Source organism: Salmo salar, chromosome ssa12 (genome assembly GCF_905237065.1).
Source record: "Salmo salar chromosome ssa12, Ssal_v3.1, whole genome shotgun sequence".
NCBI lineage: Eukaryota > Metazoa > Chordata > Actinopteri > Salmoniformes > Salmonidae > Salmo > Salmo salar.
In genome coordinates, this window is record NC_059453.1 from 95009600 (window position 1) to 95029256 (window position 19657).

A 19657-nucleotide genomic window follows, 5' to 3' on the forward strand; every position below is an offset into this window, starting at 1 on the left:
GAGCCAGGCCCACCCACTTGGGAGCCAGGCCCACCCACTTGGGAGCCAGGCCCACCCACTTGGGAGCCAGGCCCACCCACTTGGGTGCCAGGCCCAGCCACTTAGAATGAGTTTCTCCTCAAAAGGCCTTTCTGTACAGACAGAAATAATCCTCAGTTTCATAAACTGTCCTGGTGGCTGGTCTCAGACTGAATAAGCTGGATGTGGAGGTCCTGGGCTGGCGTGGTTACACTTGGTCTGCGGTTGTGAGGCCGGTTGGGCGTACTGCCAATTTCTCTAAAATTACGTTGGAGGCGGCTTATGGTAGAGAAATTAATACTCAGTTAACTGGCAACAGCTCTGGTAGAGATTCGTGCAGTCAGCGTGCCAAGTGCACGCTCCCTCAAAACTTGAGACATCTGTGACATTGTGTTGTGTGACAAAACTGCACATTTTAGAGTGGCCTTTTATTGTCCCCCCAGCACAAGGTGCACCTGTGTAATGATCATGCTGTTTAATCAGCTTCTTGATTTGCCACACTTGTCAGGTGGGTGGATTATCTTGGCAAAGGAGAAATGCTCGCTTACAAATTTGTGCACAACATTTTAGAGAAATCATCTTTTTGTGCGTATGGAACATGTCTGGGATCTTTAATTTCAGCTCATGAAACATGAGACCAACACTTTACATGTTGTGTTTATATTTTTGTTCAGTATAAATTTACCACCAGGATATTTTATGTAAAAAAATGACACGACCCTGTGACGGGGGTCCTCAAGAGCTTTTGACTGTGATTTGGTGATTTGGTGGTTTGGTGATTTGGTGATCCCTGGAACAGAAAAGGTGAAACCGCTGCTATATAAAGAAGACATATCGCTTCAGTAGGTCCTATGATTGAGTATAGTCTGGCCCAGGGGTGTGAAGGTGAACGGAAAGGCTGGAGCAACGAACCGCCTTTGCTGTCTCTGCCTGGCCGGTTTCCCCTCTTTCCACTAGGATTCTCTGCCTCTACCCCTATTACGGGGGCTGAGTCACTGGCTTACTGGTGTTCTTCCATGCCGTCCCTGGGAGGGGTGCGTCACTTGAGTGGGTTGAGTCACTGACGTGGTCTTCCTGTCTGGGTTGGCGCCCACCCTTGGGCTGTGCCGTGGCGGAGATCTTTGTGGGCTATACTCGGCCTTGTCCCGGGATGGTATGTTGGTGGTTGGAGATATCCCTCCAGTGGTGTGGAGGCTGTGCTATGGCAAAGTGGGTGGGGTTATATCCTGCCTGTTTGGCCCTGTCCGGGGTTTCATCGGATGGGGCCACAGTGTCTCCTGACCCCTCCTGCCTCAGCCTCCAGTATTTATGCTGCAATAGTTTATGTGTCGGGGGGCTAAGGTCAGTCTGTCACATCTGGAGTATTTCTCTTGTCTTTTCCGGTGTCCTGTGTGAATTTAAATATGCTCTCTCTAATTCTCTCTTTCTCTTTCTTTCTTTCTTTCTTTCTTTCTTTCTTTCTTTCTTTCTCTCTCTCGGAGGACCTGTGCCCTAGGACCATGCCTCAGGACTACCTGGCTTGATGACTCCTTGCTGTCCCCAGTTCACCTGGCCGTGCTGCTGCTCCAGTTCCAACTGTTCTGCCTGCAGCTATGGAACCCTGACCTGTTCACTGGACGTGCTACCTGTCCCAGACCTGCTGTTTTCAACTCTCTAGAGACAGCAGGAGCGGTAGAGATACTCTCAATGATCGGCTATGAAAAAGCCAACTTACACTTACTCTTTCTTGTGTTACTGACTTGTTGCACCCTCGACAACTACTATGATTATTATTATTTGACAATGCTGGTCATTTATGAACATTTGAACATCTAGGCCATGTGCTGTTATAATCTCCACCCGGCACAGCCAGAAGAGGACTGGCCACCCCTCATAGCCTGGTTCCTCTCTAGGTTTCTTCCTAGGTTTTGGCCTTTCTAGGGAGTTTTTCCTAGCCACCGTGCTTCTACACCTGCATTGCTTGCTGTTTGGGGTTTTAGGCTGCGTTTCTGTACAGCACTTTGAGATATCAGCTGATGTAAGAAGGGCTATATAAATACATTTGATTTGATTTGATATACCATCTCCACACTTTTGAGCCGAGTCGAACTGGACTGGACCGGTTGATGGGGGAGGGGTCACAGTCAGATAGTTGTGATGTTGATGGGAAGTGATTGAGATGTTTGACGAGGCGATGTCTTTACTCTAGGGCAGGGGGGGGGGGGGGGGGTAGTGTGTCCTGAGCCAGAGACTGTGTGTTTATATGTGTGTGTCCCTAAGGGTATTTATGTGTGTGTCTTAATTCTGTGTGACTGTTGGTGTGTGTAGTGTGTTTGTGTGTGTAGTGTGTGTGTAGTGTGTTTGTGTGTGTGTCCTCCAGAGAGCAGCGGATCAGAATTCTAAGGGATTATCAGCAGCCTCTGCTCAGACTGCGTCATACCGGAGAAATACATGATGCTTTCAGACCGCTCTGCTGCTAGGATGAGTTAAGATGACCTCTTTGGCCCAACCTCTCACACACACACACACACACACACACACACACACACACACACACACACACACACACACGCACGCACGCACGCACGCACGCACGCACGCACGCACACGCACACACGTGCACGCACGCGCAAGCAAATCTAACTGTATTCGTCACGTGTGTTAAAAGCTGTCTCGGAGCCTGTTGGTTCGAGACCTGAAGCACCGATACCGCTTGCTAGATGGTAACAGAGTGACAGTCCGTCGCTCGGGAGATGAGAGTCCTTGACGATCTTCCAAGCCTTCCTCTGACACCGCCTGGTGTTGATGTCCTGGAGGTCAGCTCAGACACCGCCTGGTGTAGATGTCCTGGAGGTCAGCTCAGACACCGCCTGGTGTAGATGTCCTGGAGGTCAGCTCAGACACCGCCTGGTGTAGATGTCCTGGAGGTCAGCTCAGACACCGCCTGGTGTAAATGTCCTGGAGGTCAGGGCTGTACTGGGCCATTCACACAATCCTTGCAGTTGTGGGCGGTGCAGTTTCCGTACCAAAATAAAAATGGAATTGTATTTGTCACATGCTTGGTAAACAACAGGCGTAGACTAACAGTGACATTTTTACTTATGGGACCTTCCCAACAACGAAGGGTAAAGAAAAATAAAACACGCAATAATAACAATTCTATTAAATACACAATGAGTAATGATAACTAGGCTATATACACAGACCAGTACTGAGTAATGATAACTAGGCTATATACACAGGGTACCAGTACTGAGTAATGATAACTAGGCTATATACACAGGGTACCAGTACTGAGTAATGATAACCAGGTTATATACACAGGGTACCAGTACTGAGTAATGATAACCAGGCTATATACACAGGGTACCAGTACTGAGTAATGATAACTAGGTTATATACACAGGGTACCAGTACTGAGTAACGATAACTAGGTTATATACACAGGGTACCAGTACTGAGTAACGATAACTAGGTTATATACACAGGGTACCAGTACTGAGTAACGATAACTAGGTTATATACACAGGGTACCAGTACTGAGTAACGATAACTAGGTTATATACACAGGGTACCAGTACTGAGTAATGATAACTAGGTTATATACACAGGGTACCAGTACTGAGTAACGATAACTAGGCTATATACACAGGGTACCAGTACTGAGTAATGATAACTAGGCTATATACACAGGGTACCAGTACTGAGTAATGATAACTAGGCTATATACACAGGGTACCAGTACTGAGTAATGATAACCAGGTTATATACACAGGGTACCAGTACTGAGTAATGATAACCAGGCTATATACACAGGGTACCAGTACTGAGTTAATGAGTAATGATAACTAGGTTATATACACAGGGTACCAGTACTGAGTTAATGATAACCAGGCTATATACACAGGGTACCAGTACTGAGTAATGATAACTAGGCTATATTCACAGGGTACCAGTACTGAGTAATGATAACCAGGCTATATACACAGGGTACCAGGCTATATACACAGGGTACCAGTACTGAGTAATGATAACCAGGCTATATACACAGGGTACCAGTACTGAGTAATGATAACTAGGCTATATACACAGGGTACCAGTACTGAGTAATGATAACCAGGCTATATACACAGGGTACCAGTACTGAGTAATGATAACCAGGCTATATACACAGGGTACCAGTACTGAGTAATGATAACTAGGCTATATTCACAGGGTACCAGTACTGAGTAATGATAACCAGGCTATATACACAGGCTACCAGTACTGAGTAATGATAACTAGGTTATATACACAGGGTACCAGTACTGAGTAATGATAACCAGGCTATATACACAGGGTAGCAGTACTGAGTAATGATAACCAGGCTATATACACAGGGTACCAGTACTGAGTAATGATAACCAGGCTATATACACAGGGTACCAGTACTGAGTAATGATAACTAGGCTATATACACAGGGTACCAGTACTAAGTCAATGTGCAGGGGTAAAAAGGCAATTGAGGTCTATACAGTACATTCAGAAAGTACATTCAGACCCCTTGACTTTTTCCACATTTTGTTACGTTACAGCCTTATACTAAAATGGATAAAAAAACATGTTTTAAATACTCAGCAATCTACACACAGTACCCCATAATGACAAAGCAAAAACAGGTTACCAGTACAGAGTGGATGTGCAGGAGTACGAGGTAATTGAGGTAGATATGTACATAAAACTAGGAATAAAGTGACTTGGCAACAGGATTAGGCCTGTTAGGATTAGGGATTAGGCCAGGCGGTGATGCAGGACGTCAAGATGCTCTCGATGGTGCAGCTGTATAACACATGTTCAGGGTCAGCATGGTGGAGATGTTGTTGCCTACCCTCACCTCCTGTCAGGAAGTCCAGGATCCAGTTGCAGAGGGAGTCCCAGGGGGCCCTGAACTCAATGACGAGCTTAGAGGAAACTGAGCTGTAGACGAAGAACAGCATTCTCACATAGGTGTTCCTATTGTCCAGGTGGGAAAGGGCAGTGTGCAGTGTGATGGCGATTGCGTCACCCGTGGATCTGTTGGGCCGGTATTCAAATTGTAATAGGTTCAGTGTGTCAGGTAAGGTGGAACTGATGTGGTCCTTGAAAGCACTTTATGATGACAGAAGTGAGTGCTACAGGGCGGTAGTCATTTACACACACACACACACACACACACACACACACACACACACACACACACACACACACACACACACACACACACACACACACACACACACACACACACACACACACACACACACGCACATATTAGTTGGAATGATGTCCTCCAGGGGCTGAGCTGTACCACTGGGAGCTGCCATGAATCAGTCATGCATGAGGTCTGCACTCTACAGTGTGTGTGTGTGTGTGTGTGTGTGTGTGTGTGTGTGTGTGTGTGTGTGTGTGTGTGTGTGTGTGTGTGTGTGTGTGTGTGTTTCAGGGTGATGGATCCTGGAAGACAACCACTAATGGTTCAGGCAACAGGCACTAAGGCACTGGGCTGCTTTTCATTCCCAGGCCCTTTCCTGTAAACGCTAGGGGGCCATTAGTCCTGGCCTGTTTCTCATTCCAGGAGGATGTGCCCTTCCCTCTTGCACTCGTTCACTCCCTTTGGAGTTCCCTAATGGCCCAGACACCTGAACTGTGTCTCATTCCAAGAAGATATGCCCTTCCTTCCCCCTTCCCTAGACCCTTGTTCGCTGAGTTGTCAAAATCCTGCATCAAATGTACATTATCCCAGGGGCGTAGGCAAACACAATGTAAGTAACTTAATTTATGTTCCCCTAACTGCCCTGAATGCATCTGTTGATCCTACAGCTATTGTATGCTGTAATCATGTGCCAACCAGAGTAACACTGTTAGCACTGAGGCGGTGTCCTAGCAGGAAGTCCACTGTAAGCAGCTCACCCTACACTATCAGCTCCAATATAAATAACATGAGCATGTCTACTTCTGATAAGCTTCCCAGTAAAGCAATAAAAACGAGCAAGAATCCCAGAAAACTGCTAAAAATAGCCCACATTAACATACAGCACCAGTTAAAAGAGTGTGCAAAGCTGTCATCAAGGCAAAGGGTGGTGATTTTGAGGAATCTAAAATCTAAAATAACACATTTTTTGGTTACTACATGATTCTACAGTATATATGTTATTTCATAGTTTTGATGTATTCACTATTATTCTACAATGTATGAAAATAGTAAAAATAAAGAAAACCCTTGAATAAGTGTGTCCAAACTTTTGACTGGTACTCAATGTAGCCTAAGACACATGGTTCATGAAGTCAGAGAGAGAGAGAGAGACAGAGAGAGAGAGAGAGAGAGAGAGAGAGAGAGAGAGAGAGAGAGAGAGAGAGAGAGAGAGAGAGAGAGAGAGAGAGAGAGAGAGAGAGAGAGAGAGAGAGAGAGAGAGAGAGAGAGAGAGAGAGAGAGAGAGAGAGAGAGAGAGAGAGAGAGAGAGAGAGAGAGAGAGAGAGAGAGAGAGAGAGAGAGAGAGAGAGAGAGAGAGAGAGAGAGAGAGAGAGAGAGAGAGAGAGAGAGAGAGAGAGAGAGAGAGAGAGAGAGAGAGAGAGAGAGAGAGAGAGAGAAAGAGAGAGAGAGAGAGAGAGAGAGAGAGAGAGACATTTCTTTATTCTTTTGGAACTTTTGTGAGCGTAATGTTTACTGTTATTTTTAAAAATGGTTTATTTCACTTTTGTTTATTATCTATTTCACTTGCTTTGGCAATGTTTACATATGTTTCCCATGCCAATAAAGCCCCTTAAGAGAGAGAGATAGAGAGAGAGAGAGAGAGAGCAGAGAGACAGAGAGAGAGAGAGACAGAGAGAGAGAGAGACAGAGAGAGAGAGAGACAGAGGGAAAGGGAGAGAGAGAGAGAGAGAGACAGAGGGAAAGGGAGAGAGAGAGAGAGAGAGAGAGAGAGAGAGAGAGAGAGAGAGAGAGAGAGAGAGAAAGGGAGAGAGAGAGGGAGGTTGAGCTGTTGAGATGGGCACATGTCTGAGTAAGTTTGACACTGGCCTCTATTTAAAGAGATGAGCTGTACAGAGGGATAGAGAAAGAGAAGAGAGAGAGAGAGAGAGAGAGAGATGCCTGTAGGGCTCCAATGTGTCTATGATCTATCTGACCATGCCCTGGGCCTCTCCTCCCCTCCCCTCCTCTTCTGTCCACCCCTCCTCTCTCCTCTCCTCTCCTCTCCACCTCCTGTCCTCTCTGTGAAGGCAGAGTTGATGATCACACTAATTAGGAGGATGATAATGTCAGTAGTAATGCTAGGATGCTAGCACACAGCAGAGGAACTTTAGTTCCACCACTGTATTAAAGAGGGAGAGAGGGTGTTGCTAAGTGTATAGCAGTCACACTGATCTCTGAGTCAACACATAGCAGCTATTCATATCCAGTTGAAGTCGGAAGTTAACATACACTTAGCTTGGAGTCATTAAAACTTGTTTTTCAACCACTCCACAAATGTATTGTTAATAACAAACTATAGTTTTGGCAAGTCGGTTAGGACATATACTTTGTGCATGACACAAGTCATTTTTCCAACAATTGTTTACAGACAAATTATTTTCACTTATAATTCACTGTATCACAATTCCAGTGGGTCAGAAGTTTACATACTCCAAGTTGACTGTGCCTTTAAACAGCTTGGAAAATTCCAGAAAATTATGTCATGGCTTTAGAAGCTTCTGATAGGCTAATTGACATCATTTGAGTCAATTGGAGGTGTACCTGTGGATGTATTTCAAGGCCTACCTTCAAAGTCAGTGTCTCTTTGCTTGACATCATGGGAAAATCAAAAGAAATCAGCTAAGACCTCAGAAAAATTATTGTAGACCTCCACAAGTCTGGTTCATCCTTGGGAGCAATTTCCAAACCCCTGAAGGTAACACGTTCATCTGTACAAACAATAGTACGCAAGTATAAACACCATGGGACCACGCAGCCGTCATACCGCTCAGGAAGGAGACGAGTTCTGTCTCCTAGAGATGAACGTACTTTGGTGTGAAAAGTGCAAATCAATCCCAGAACAACAGCAAAGGACCTTGTGAAGATGCTGGAGGAAACAGGTACAAAAGTATCTATATCCACAGTAAAACGAGTCCTATATTGACATAACCTGAAAGGCCGCTCAGAAAGGAAGAAGCCGCTGCTCCAAAACCGCCATAAAAAAGCCAGACTACGGTTTGCAACTGCACATGGGGACAAAGATCGTACTTTTTTGGAGAAATGTCCTCTGGTCTGATGAAACAAAAATAGCCCTGTAGAGGACTGTGTGAATGACTGGCCCTGTAGAGGACTATGTGAATGGCTGGCCCTGTAGCCCTGTAGAGGACTGTGTGAATGACTGGCCCTGTCGAGGACTGTGTGAATGACTGGCCCTGTAGAGGACTATGTGAATGACTGGCCCTGTAGAGGACTATGTGAATGACTGTCCCTGTAGCCCTGTAGAGGACTAAGTGAATGACTGGCCCTGTAGAGGACTGTGTGAATGACTGGCCCTGTAGAGGACTATGTGAATGACTGGCCCTGTAGAGGACTATGTGAATGACTGGCCCTGTAGAGGACTATGTGAATGACTGGCCCTGTAGCCCTGTAGAGGACTGTGTGAATGACTGGCCCTGTAGAGGACTGTGTGAATGACTGGCCCTGTAGAGGACTGTGTGAATGACTGGCCCTGTAGCCCTGTAGAGGACTATGTGAATGACTGGCCCTGTAGAGGACTATGTGAATGACTGGCCCTGTAGAGGACTATGTGAATGACTGGCCCTGTAGCCCTGTAGAGGACTATGTGAATGACTGGCCCTGTAGAGGACTGTGTGAATGACTTGCCCTGTAGAGGACTGTGTGAATGACTGGCCCTGTAGAGGACTGTGTGAATGACTGGTCCTGTAGAGGACTGTGTGAATGACTGGCCCTGTAGCCCTGTAGAGGACTGTGTGAATGACTGGCCCTGTAGAGGACTATGTGAATGACTGGCCCTGTAGAGGACTGTGTGAATGACTGGCCCTGTAGCCCTGTAGAGGACTGTGTGAATGACTGGCCCTGTAGAGGACTGTGTGAATGACTGGCCCTGTAGAGGACTGTGTGAATGACTGGCCCTGTAGAGGACTATGTGAATGACTGGCCCTGTAGCCCTGTAGAGGACTATGTGAATGACTGGCCCTGTAGAGGACTGTGTGAATGACTGGCCCTGTAGAGGACTGTGTGAATGACTGGCCCTGTAGCCCTGTAGAGGACTGTGTGAATGACTGGCCCTGTAGAGGACTATGTGAATGACTGGCCCTGTAGAGGACTGTGTGAATGACTGGCCCTGTAGCCCTGTAGAGGACTGTGTGAATGACTGGCCCTGTAGAGGACTGTGTGAATGACTGGCCCTGTAGAGGACTATGTGAATGACTGGCCCTGTAGAGGACTATGTGAATGACTGGCCCTGTAGCCCTGTAGAGGACTATGTGAATGACTGGCCCTGTAGAGGACTGTGTGAATGACTTGCCCTGTAGAGGACTGTGTGAATGACTGGCCCTGTAGAGGACTGTGTGAATGACTGGCCCTGTAGAGGACTGTGTGAATGACTGGCCCTGTAGCCCTGTAGAGGACTGTGTGAATGACTGGCCCTGTAGAGGACTATGTGAATGACTGGCCCTGTAGAGGACTGTGTGAATGACTGGCCCTGTAGCCCTGTAGAGGACTGTGTGAATGACTGGCCCTGTAGAGGACTGTGTGAATGACTGGCCCTGTAGAGGACTGTGTGAATGACTGGCCCTGTAGCCCTGTAGAGGACTATGTGAATGACTGGCCCTGTAGAGGACTATGTGAATGACTGGCCCTGTAGAGGACTATGTGAATGACTGGCCCTGTAGCCCTGTAGAGGACTATGTGAATGACTGGCCCTGTAGAGGACTGTGTGAATGACTGGCCCTGTAGAGGACTGTGTGAATGACTGGCCCTGTAGAGGACTGTGTGAATGACTGGCCCTGTAGAGGACTGTGTGAATGACTGGCCCTGTAGAGGACTGTGTGAATGACTGGCCCTGTAGAGGACTGTGTGAATGACTGGCCCTGTAGAGGACTATGTGAATGACTGTGGCTGACTGACAGGTAAATGGCCCTGGCAACATTGACCACTTAAATGGTCTCATGATTGGAGGAGATGTATCTCAGGGTCTCATGATTGGAGGAGATGTATCTCAGGGTCTCGTGATTGGAGGAGATCTATCTCAGGGTCTCGTGATTGGAGGAGATTTATCTCAGGGTCTCGTGATTGGAGGAGATTTATCTCAGGGTCTGAAGAGTGGAGTGGAGCAGCAGAGAGTGTGTGTGTGTGTGTGTGTGTGTGTGTGTGTGTGTGTGTGTGTGTGTGTGTGTGTGTGTGTGTGTGTGTGTGTGTGTGTGTGTGTGTAGCCAGCCAGAGGGAGTAGACAGAGAGCGTCAGACAGGGAATTCTTCCTGCCATATACCACACAGCCAGGGGTCAACAGAGCATGCCCAGACTGACGGCCCAGACTGACGGCCCTGACTGACGGCCATGATGAAAACTGTTCATACACACTTAGCTTCTACAGGCACACACACACACATAAAGACTCACACACACAAAAGCTCAAACACACACACACACAAACACACACGTGAACACAGACAGCATTTCTCCGTGTAAGACATGTGTGGCTCAAACACAAAACACAAAAGTTCCGACAGATTTATTTCTAAAAGAGAAGGACAATAAAAGACAGGATTTGAGTCACTTGATGAATTAAACCTGTGTCTAAGACTTACTGATGAATTAAACCTGTGTCTAAGACTTACTGATGAATTAAACCTGTGTCTAAGACTTACTGATGAATTAAACCTGTGTCTAAGACTTACTGATGAATTAAACCTGTGTCTAAGACTTACTGATGAATTAAACCTGTGTCTAAGACTTACTGATGAATTAAACCTGTGTCTAAGACTTACTGATGAATTAAACCTGTGCCTAAGACTTACTGATGAATTAAACCTGTGCCTAAGACTTACTGATGAATTAAACCTGTGTCTAAGACTTACTGATGAATTAAACCTGTGTCTAAGACTTACTGATGAATTAAACCTGTGTCTAAGACTTACTGATGAATTAAACCTGTGTCTAAGACTTACTGATGAATTAAACCTGTGTCTAAGACTTACTGATGAATTAAACCTGTGTCTAAGACTTACTGATGAATTAAACCTGTGCCTAAGACACTGATGAATTAAACCTGTGTCTAAGACTTACTGATGAATTAAACCTGTGTCTAAGACACTGATGAATTAAACCTGTGCCTAAGACACTGATGAATTAAACCTGTGTCTAAGACTTACTGATGAATTAAACCTGTGTCTAAGACTTACTGATGAATTAAACCTGTGTCTAAGACACTGATGAATTAAACCTGTGTCTAACACTTACTGATGAATTAAACCTGTGTCTAAGACACTGATGAATTAAACCTGTGTCTAACACTTACTGATGAATTAAACCTGTGTCTAAGACTTACTGATGAATTAAACCTGTGTCTAAGACTTACTGATGAATTAAACCTGTGTCTAAGACACTGATGAATTAAACCTGTGTCTAAGACTTACTGATGAATTAAACCTGTGTCTAAGACACTGATGAATTAAACCTGTGTCTAAGACACTGATGAATTAAACCTGTGTCTAAGACACTGATGAATTAAACCTGTGTCTAAGACTTACTGATGAATTAAACCTGTGTCTAAGACACTGATGAATTAAACCTGTGTCTAAGACACTGATGAATTAAACCTGTGTCTAAGACACTGATGAATTAAACCTGTGTCTAAGACTTACTGATGAATTAAACCTGTGTCTAAGACTTACTGATGAATTAAACCTGTGTCTAAGACTTACTGATGAATTAAACCTGTGTCTAAGACTTACTGATGAATTAAACCTGTGTCTAAGACTTACTGATGAATTAAACCTGTGTCTAAGACACTGATGAATTAAACCTGTGCCTAAGACTTACTGATGATGTAAACCTGTGTCTAAGACACTGATGAATTAAACCTGTGTCTAAGACACTGATGAATTAAACCTGTGCCTAAGACTTACTGATGATGTAAACCTGTGTCTAAGACTTACTGATGAATTAAACCTGTGTCTAAGACACTGATGAATTAAACCTGTGCCTAAGACTTACTGATGATGTAAACCTGTGTCTAACACTTACTGATGAATTAAACCTGTGTCTAAGACTTACTGATGAATTAAACCTGTGTCTAAGACTTACTGATGAATTAAACCTGTGTCTAAGACTTACTGATGACGCAAATCTGAATTTCTCTCTCTCTCTGTCTTTCAATTCAATTCAAGGGGCTTTATGGGAAACATATGTTAGCATTGCCATCTTTCGCCCTCTCACTCTGTCTCTCTCTCTGTATCTGTCCATCTCTCTCTCTCATCTCTCTTTCTCCCTCTCTCTCTCTCTCCCTCCCTCTCTCTGCATCTCTCTCTCTGTCTCTCCCTCTCTCTGCATCTCTCTCTCTGTGTCTTCCTGCCTCTCCCTCCCTCTCTCTGCATCTCTCTCTCTGTCTCTCCCTCTCTCTGCATCTCTCTCTCTGTGTCTTCCTGCCTCTCCCTCTCTCTCTCTGCATCTCTCTCTCTCTCTCTCTCTGTCTCTCTCTCTCTTTCTCCCTCTCTCTCTCTCCCTCCCTCTCCCTCTCTCTGCATCTCTCTCTCTGTCTTCCTGCCTCTCTCTCTCTCTCTGTCTCTCTCTCTCTCCCTCTCTCTCTCTGTCTCTCTCTCTCCCTCTCCCTTTCTCTCTGGGATTATTTAAATGTGGGAACAAAACTACAAAGGAATATTTGAATGCCCTGACAGGATAAACACATCTATCTATCGTTATTTAAAAGGGTTAGGCCTACAAGATAAACTGCAGCAAATCAGGACGGATCTTATGAGAGTGTGTGTATGCCGTGGGCTATAGGAATCTCTGTCCTAGTGAACATGCTATGGTTTAGATTACTCTGCCCCATGTTCATTTATATTTTCCATTTCCAAACAGACTAATAACATTTTTGTTGGGGGCTTCTATTTGTCCTATTTTACAAGTGCCGGTGTCTATTAACACGAACATGTGAATTGGAAATGTGTTTTTTTGCATATCCCAACTCTCCCTGAAACACTTTTAAAAGAGAGGCGTCAAGGCCAACGGCGACCCTGGAACAATTACCTTTAAGCGTTTTGCTCAACGACAGATTTTTTTTCTCACCTTGTCGGCTCTGGGATTCAAACTAGAAACCGTTTGGTCACTGGCCTGAAGCTCTAAACGCTGGGCCCCCTGCCTCCGTCTACATCTGGTCTAACACTCTGTCTCATAATACTGACTGGACGAGAAGCACTGATTAAATAGCTCAACCTCAGCCCATTCATTTAGAAATCCACCTCCAATTAACACCAACATGAATAATAATGGAATACTGTTTAAAGTGAACCTCTCCTCTTCTCCCCTCCTATCCTCTCCTCTCCTCTTCCTCCATCCTCTCCTCTTCCTAGTGAATACTAGGATAATGTTCAATGCAGTCTGGAGTGCGTGTAGGAGGTAAAGGTGCAGTGTGTGTGTGTGTGTGTGTGTGTGTGTGTGTGTGTGTGTGTGTGTGTGTGTGTATGTGCAGTATGTGTGTGTGTGTGTGTGTGTGTGTGTGTATGTGCAGTGTGTGTGTGTGTGTGTGTGTGTATGTGCAGTATGTGTGTGTGTGTGTGTGTGTGTGTGTGTGTGTGTGTGTGTGTGTGTGCAGTATGTGTGTGTGTGTGTGTGTGTGTGTGTGTGTGTGTGTGTGTGTGTGTGTGTGTGTGTGTGTGTGTGTGTGTGTGTGTGTGTGTGTGCCTGCTGTTTGGTTCCTACTCAACTAAAAGAGGTACTTAGTGAATTTCTCCACATTGTAATGTTATTCACCTCAACCTGACTCCTCCTGTAACAAGCCAATCAATTTATAATGATCACATCTTCCCTTCCTGGTGGAGTGAAGGGCCTCAACAGCTATAAACTCCCACTACCTGGAGTCACTATGGGTTCTCTGGACCTGGAGTCACTATGAGTTCTCTGGACCTGGAGTCACTATGAGTTCTCTGGACCTGGAGTCACTATGGGTTCTCTGGACCTGGAGTCACTATGGGTTCTCTGGACCTGGAGTCACTATGGGTTCTCTGGACCTGGAGTCACTATGGGTTCTCTGGACCTGGAGTCACTATGAGTTCTCTGGACCTGGAGTCACTATGGGTTCTCTGGACCTGGAGTCACTATGAGTTCTCTGAACCTGGAGTCACTATGAGTTCTCTGGACCTGGAGTCACTATGGGTTCTCTGGACCTGGAGTCACTATGGGTTCTCTGGACCTGGAGTCACTATGGGTTCTCTGGACCTGGAGTCACTATGAGTTCTCTGGACCTGGAGTCACTATGGGTTCTCTGGACCTGGAGTCACTATGGGTTCTCTGGACCTGGAGTCACTATGAGTTCTCTGGACCTGGAGTCACTATGAGTTCTCTGGACCTGGAGTCACTATGAGTTCTCTGGACCTGGAGTCACTATGGGTTCTCTGGACCTGGAATCACTATGAGTTCTCTGGACCTGGAGTCACTATGGGTTCTCTGGACCTGGAGTCACTATGGGTTCTCTGGACCTGGAGTCACTATGAGTTCTCTGGACCTGGAGTCACTATGGGTTCTCTGGACCTGGAGTCACCAGGAGTTCTCTGGACCTGGAGTCACTATGGGTTCTCTGGACCTGGAGTCACTATGGGTTCTCTGGACCTGGAGTCACTATGGGTTCTCTGGACCTGGAGTCACTATGAGTTCTCTGGACCTGGAGTCACTATGGGTTCTCTGGACCTGGAGTCACTATGGGTTCTCTGGACCTGGAGTCACTATGGGTTCTCTGGACCTGGAGTCACTATGGGTTCTCTGGACCTGGAGTCACTATGAGTTCTCTGGACCTGGAGTCACTATGAGTTCTCTGGACCTGGAGTCACTATGAGTTCTCTGGACCTGGAGTCACTATGAGTTCTCTGGACCTGGAGTCACTATGGGTTCTCTGGACCTGGAGTCACTATGGGTTCTCTGGACCTGGAGTCACTATGAGTTCTCTGGACCTGGAGTCACTATGAGTTCTCTGGACCTGGAGTCACTATGGGTTCTCTGGACCTGGAGTCACTATGGGTTCTCTGGAGTCACAATGAGTTCTCTGGAGTCACAATGAGTTCTCTGGACCTGGAGTCACTATGGGTTCTCTGGACCTGGAGTCATTGATTTGTTGATGGGCTGAATAGGCTGATCTATGGGCTCAGTAGAAAGTACATGAGCGGGAGTTCAATAGCCTGGAAGATGGAATTAGATGTTCCATAGACCCAGATCTGTTTTTATCCTTTACCATGAGTATGCCTGTCTGCCTCTCTGCCTGTCTGCCTCTCTGCCTTTCTACCTGTCTGCCTGACTACCTGTCTGCCTGTCTACCTATCTGCCTGTCCACCTGTCTGCCTGTCTACCTGTCTGCCTCTCTGCCTGTCTGCCTGTCTACCTGTCTGCCTGTCTACCTGTCTGCCTCTCTGCCTGTCTGCCTCTCTGCCTTTCTACCTGTCTGCCTGACTACCTGTCTGCCTATCTGCCTGTCCACCTGTCTGCCTGTCTACCTATCTGCCTGTCCACCTGTCTGCCTGTCTACCTGTCTGCCTCTCTGCCTGTCTGCCTGTCTACCTGTCTGCCTGTCTACCTGTCTGCCTGTCTGCCTATCTGCCTGTCTACCTGTCTGCCTCTCTGCCTGTCTGCCTCTCTGCCTATCTACCTGTCTTCTCTATCTGTCTGCCTGTCTGCCTGTCTACCTCTCTGCCTGTCTACCTGTCTGCCTCTCTGCCTATCTACCTGTCTGCCTGTCTACCTGACTGCCTGTCTGGTGTTCCCAGCAGCAAACTCCTTTTCCACTCTCCCCCATCTCTCCCTCCACTCTCCCCCCATCTCTCCCTCCACTCTCCCCCATATCTACCTCCACTCTCCCCCATCTCGCCCTCCACTCTCCCCCATATCTACCTCCACTCTCCCCATCTCTCCTCCACTCTCCCCCATATCTACCTCCACTCTCCCCCATCTCTCCCTCCACTCTCCCCCATATCTACCTCCACTCTCCCCCATCTCTCCCTCCACTCTCCCTCCACTCTCCCCCATATCTACCTCCACTCTTCCCCATCTCTCCCTCCACTCTCCCCCATATCTACCTCCACTCTCCCCCTTCTCTCCCTCCACTCTCCCCATTCTACTACTCTCCCTCCACTCTCCCCCATATCTACCTCCACTCTCCCCCTTCTCTCCCTCCACTCTCCCCCTTCTCTACCTCCACTCACCCCCATCTCTCCCTCCACTCTCCCCCATATCTACCTCCACTCTCCCCATCTCTCCCTCCACTCTCCCCCATCTCTACCTCCACTCTCCCCCATCTCTCCCTCCACTCTCCCCCATATCTACCTCCACTCTCGCCCATCTCTCCCTCCACTCTCCCCCATATCTACCTCCACTCTCCCCCATCTCTCCCTCCACTCTCCCCCATATCTACCTCCACTTACTCTCCCTCCACTCTCCCCCATATCTACCTCCACTCTCCCCCATCTCTCCCTCCACTCTCCCTCCACTCTCCCCCATATCTACCTCCACTCTTCCCCATCTCTCCCTCCACTCTCCCCCATATCTACCTCCACTCTCCCCCTTCTCTCCCTCCACTCTCCCCCATATCTACCTCCACTCTCCCTCCACTCTCCCCATATCTACCTCCACTCTCCCCCCTTCTCTCCCTCCACTCTCCCCCATATCTACCTCCACTCTCTCCCATCTCTCCCTCCACTCTCCCCCATATCTACCTCCACTCTCCCCCATCTCTCCCTCCACTCTCCCCCATATCTACCTCCACTCTCCCCCCATCTCTCCCTCCACTCTCCCTCCACTCTCCCCCATATCTACCTCCACTCTTCCCCATCTCTCCCTCCACTCTCCCCCATATCTACCTCCACTCTCCCCCTTCTCTCCCTCCACTCTCCCCCATATCTACCTCCACTCTCCCTCCACTCTCCCCCATATCTACCTCCACTCTCCCCCCTTCTCTCCCTCCACTCTCCCCCATCTCTCCCTCCACTCTCCCTCCACTCACCCCCTTCTCTCCCTCCACTCTCCCCCATATCTACCTCCACTCTCCCCCATATCTACCTCCACTCTCCCCCCATCTCTCCCTACACTCTCCCCATATCTACCTCCACTCTCCCCCATCTCTCCCTCCACTCTACCTCCACTCTCCCCCTTCTCTCACTCCACTCTCCCCCATCTCTACCTCCACTCTCCCCCATCTCTACCTCCACTCTCCCCCCATCTCTCCCTCCACCCTCCTGTCTCATGTCCTGTTCTGTCTAGTGTCTCCCCCATCTCTCCCTCCACTCTCCCCCATCTCTACCTCCACTCTCCCCCATATCTACCTCCACTTTCCCCATTCTCCCTCCATCTCCACCTCCACTCTCCCCCCATATCTACCTCCACTCTCCCCCCACTCTCCCTCCATCTCTACCTCCACTCTCCTCATGGCTGAAAAGGTCAGTCAGTCTACAGGATATTGGAGGAGGAAATAACATGTCTTGTTTCCTCATTACGTACGTCTGTGTGTGTGAGTGTTTGAGTGCTTGTGTGTGTATCTGTATGTGTACTCATAACGCTTCCTTGACCCGTGCTGGCCTTGGACTGATGAAAATCGCTGCTGCCTCAATCCCTGAATCAGTTACACATGGTACCCTATGTCCTACAGTAGTGCACTAGTGTACACCCCGTCATTGCAGGAATTCTGGGTAGGCTGTTGTACTTTTATTTTTTTTTACTTGATTAATTAAATAAAGCCTGGTCAAAAGTAGTGCACTATGTAGGGAATAGGATGGGACACAACCTTATGAGACTGATAGAAGGAGGATGGAGGAAAATAAACTGAGATAGAGAGGAGGATACACTACAACCTGAGATAGAGAGGAGGATACACTACAACCTGAGATAGAGAGGAGGATACACTACAACCTGAGATAGAGAGGAGGATACACTACAACCTGAGATAGAGAGGAGGATACACTACAACCTGAGATAGAGAGGAGGATACACTACAACCTGAGATAGAGAGGAGGATACACTACAACCTGAGATAGAGAGGAGGATACACTACAACCTGAGATAGAGAGGAGGATACACTACAACCTGCGATAGAGAGGAGGATACACTACAACCTGAGATAGAGAGGAGGATACACTACAACCTGAGATAGAGAGGAGGATACACTACAACCTGAGATAGAGAGGAGGATATACTACAACCTGAGATAGAGAGGAGGATATACTACAACCTGAGATAGAGAGGAGGATATACTACAACCTGAGATAGAGAGGACGATACACTACAACCTGAGATAGAGAGGAGGATACACTACAACCTGAGATAGAGAGGAGGATACACTACAACCTGAGATAGAGAGGAGGATACACTACAACCTGAGATAGAGAGGAGGATACACTACAACCTGAGATAGAGAGGAGGATACACTACAACCTGAGATAGAGAGGAGGATATACTACGACCTGAGATAGAGAGGAGGATACACTACAACCTGAGATAGAGAGGAGGATACACTACAACCTGAGATAGAGAGGAGGATACACTACAACCTGAGATAGAGAGGAGGATACACTACAACCTGAGATAGAGAGGAGGATATACTACAACCTGAGATAGAGAGGAGGATATACTACAACCTGAGATAGAGAGGAGGATACACTACAACCTGAGATAGAGAGGAGGATACACTACAACCTGAGATAGAGAGGAGGATATACTACAACCTGAGATAGAGAGGAGGATACACTACAACCTGAGATAGAGAGGAGGATATACTACAACCTGAGATAGAGAGAGGATACACTACAACCTGAGATAGAGAAGAGGAAAGGGATATGGAGAGTAGAGCGTATTTATAATATCATTTGATTTCTGCTATTCATTTAGCTTAGATTATTTCCCCTAACGTGTAAAAAAAAACGCTGTTAAAAATCCATAAAATTCCTACGTCCATAGAACTACTGTGGTAATATCCCTACTTATGTCGTTTAATTCCACCAAATGACCCGTTTTAAATCATTTAACCTTTATTTAACTCTTCTTATTTACAATGACGGCCTACCAAAAAGGCCTCCTGCTGGGATAAAAAATAAATAATACAGGACAAAACGCACATCACGACAAGAGAGACAACACAACACCACATAAAGGGAGACCTAAGACAACAACATGGCATGGCAGAAACACGATCAAACATCTTCATTCCAATAAAGAGGCCTTAGGTTATAATACCAGAATATCATATTTCAAAGCATCCGCAATGCTGAATAACAAAATAAATAAAGGCTTATTTGATACATCATGCTGACTGAAGTCAGGATAACACAACGTTAGAACTGGTGAATCAGAGCTCTCTCTCTCTCTCTCTTCCATGTTTGAAAAGGATCCAAATACATAATGTTTCTGCATCTGCTTTCTTCATTTTGAGAAACAGGAAACAGAAAACATAGAGGATATATTTGAGGTTGTCCCGTTTAC